The sequence below is a fragment of the Myotis brandtii genome, unplaced genomic scaffold (genome assembly GCF_000412655.1).
Source record: "Myotis brandtii unplaced genomic scaffold, ASM41265v1 scaffold345, whole genome shotgun sequence".
In the NCBI taxonomy this organism is placed as follows: Eukaryota; Metazoa; Chordata; class Mammalia; order Chiroptera; family Vespertilionidae; genus Myotis; species Myotis brandtii.
Window position 1 is genome coordinate 1,392,702 of NW_005363283.1, and position 3,036 is coordinate 1,395,737.

Sequence of the window (3,036 nt, forward strand, 5' to 3'; positions counted from 1 at the left end):
GACCAGTGGTTGTACTCCTCACTCTGAGTCCAAGGATATGTTTACCACCCTTTATCATCACTGTTTCCCTATTTTTCTTATAGTAGAGAAAATAATCTGTAGATAAATCTAGAAAATAAAAGAAAATAAGAGCTGGATTAATTCTTGCTTATTTTTTCTCTTTTTACAATTTAATTTTAAAGTAAAATCTAGAGTATCATACATGTTATATTACATGTTTATACAATAATTCAGTAACATTTTTAAAAATTTTTGATTTAGCTTTCTGGTAGTTTTTTTTTTTTTTTTTTTTTTTACTCCTTATAGAAAAAAATAACTTGGTTTTCTTCACTCATTTATCTTCCTGACCATGGTAGAAAGCTGAGTTTGTAAACCCTGCTCCACATCAAAAGAAAGTTATTTTTCAAACAACTCTGTCATCTTGTATTTCAAGATGATGTGGCAACTTGCCTCACACTCATTCCTGTCAGTCTATTATAGCATACTAGTGGCCCGGTGCATGAAATTTGTGCACGGGGTGGGGGTGGGGGGAAATTCCCTCAGCCCAGCCTGCACCCACTCCAATCTGGGACTCCTTGGGGGATGTCCGACTGCTAGTTTAGGCAGTTGGACATCCATCTCACAATCTGGGACTGCTGGCTCTTAACCACTCACCTACCTGCCTGCCTAATCGCCTCTAATTGCCTCTGCCTGCCTGCCTGATCACCCTTAACTGCCCTCCCCTGCAGGCCTGATCTCGCCCCCAACTGCCCTCCCCTGCCAGCCTGATCACCTCTAACTGCCTCTGCCTCAGCCCCCACCACCATGGCTTTGTCCAGAAGGAAGTCGGATGTCCAGTAGACGGCCAGTCAACTCGGTCTAATTAGCATATTACCCTTTTAGTAGTATAGATAGATTATATAGGATAGGATTGCTTAAATGGGGGATGGGGGGGGGACCTTTTTCAGCAGGAGGAGATGCTCTTGGCAGACAAAAATACACAATCCCTGTATCTGGACTGATAGCCAGCCATATGCACTATACTGCCAAACTGGTCATTAAAAAATTGAACCGCTTTCTTACGCCTTACACCAAACAGCTGTTGCCCTTAAAAGCCCTCCTCAGCCCCCACCTTAGGTTCTGCCTTCGCAGTTCACCCAGATTAGGTTCTGATTAGTCGGTTTCTATGCCAGTCAGCATCAAAAGCTCCGCCTCCTAGGCAGCCATTGGCTCCTTGCAGTTCACCCAGATTTGGTTCTGATCAGTCAGTTTCTATGCCAGTCAGTGTCAAAAGCTCTGCCTCCTAGAATGGCCCCACTGACAGCTCTCTCTCTCTCTCTCTCTCTCTCTCTCTCTCTCTCTCTCTCGGCCTATCCCCAGGCCTGACCTGCAGCCTCCTCAGTGGCTGCTGATCAGGCCCTGCCTTTCTCTGCTGCCACACAGGCTGCAGATCAGACCCTGCTTCTCTCTCCGGGCCTTGCCAGCAGCCATGCCTCTCTTTCTCCAAGAGGTCAACAGTTCAGCTTGCTCGCCAGTCCCCACCCACCGAGACTGCTATGTGCACAGCCTGGCATTCGGTCATCCCTTCGGTCATTTTGGACGTTATGGACCCATTTAATGGTATATATATATATACATATATACCATTAAATGCATATAAATGCATATATTGTCATATGAATCCTTAAGGGAAGTAAATCCCTCCTATAGCCTCCCCCCTTTAAGTCTTGCATGTACTAGGACTGTAATACTACTCACGCTAGTTTATAGTAAGTGTTTAAGTATCTAACAAGCTTTTCTGCTAGACTATAACTTCCCTGTAATTTCCTAATATAGTCTCAATCTCCTTAATCTCAGTGTTTAGCAAAAAACTTGTCATTGTGCTCAACACATGTGAAATAAACAGAATTGAATTAATGGAACACACAAATGGGGTCTAGACGAGGTGGAATATACACCATGGCTTACCTACCTGCAGAAGTCAGTAAGAAAGCTCAGCAAGTAAGACATGGGTTCTGAAGAGGATAGAAACAGAAAACCAGGGACACAGGTCAAGGCTAGAGAGCAGTAAAGATACATCATCAAAAGCACAATTCATAAAAGCAAAATAATGATAATTTGAACTTCAATAAAAAATTCTCTTTGGCTAAAGACACTGGTAATAGAATGAAATTATAAGCCATAGACTGGGTATCTTTATCTGGATTACCACAGTTTATTTCACATGTGTTGAGCACAATGACAAGTCTTATTGTTGAGATCCTGTTTGCTCCTTAGATCCCACCTTACTAAGGTCAGGTGTAGTCCTAGAACCTGACACATCTTTCATGAAAAAATAACCCAAGCATGATATACTTGAGTACTGTGTATAATATTTAAGTAGATGCTTGGCTTACTCAAAAGTCAACAAGTCTAAGTTGTACAGTGACTTCAAAATTGAGCTAAATAAAATTTCCATGCCTTTCATTAAAAAACTAGATGCCCGAGGCACGAAAATTTGTCCAAGAGTAGGCCTTCCTTCCCCCGGCTGCTGGCACCAGCTTCCCTCCAGCACCCAGGACCCAGGCTTCCTCCCTCCTCCAGCTGCCAGCAGGCACCAAGGTTGAGAACCACTGCCTTAATCCAACAAACACTTAAGAGCCCACTCTTTTAAGAGTTAGGCACTGAAAATAGCACAGTCACCAATGTGGTAGATTCCTGACAACAATGAATTCATAGTCTAGCCGAGGAGATAGACATTGAAATATTTCAGTGATCATGAGTTTTATGTCATGGAGAACACAGGTTGCCATGAGAAAATATAACAAGGATTCCCACCTAATGTGGGTTCGGGGAAAGTTTCTCAGAGGAAATGACCTTGAACTGAGATCTAAGTAATAAATAGGAATTAGCTGAGTAAAAGTAGCAGCACAGAAGGAATGAGTGGGCTAGATTTCAGGCAAAGGGTCAGCATGTGTGAAGGCCCTAAAGCAGTGGTTCTCAACCTTGGCTGCACATTAGAATCACCTGGGAATCTTTTTAAAATCCTGATTTCTGGGCCTCATCCTCCGGAACAAA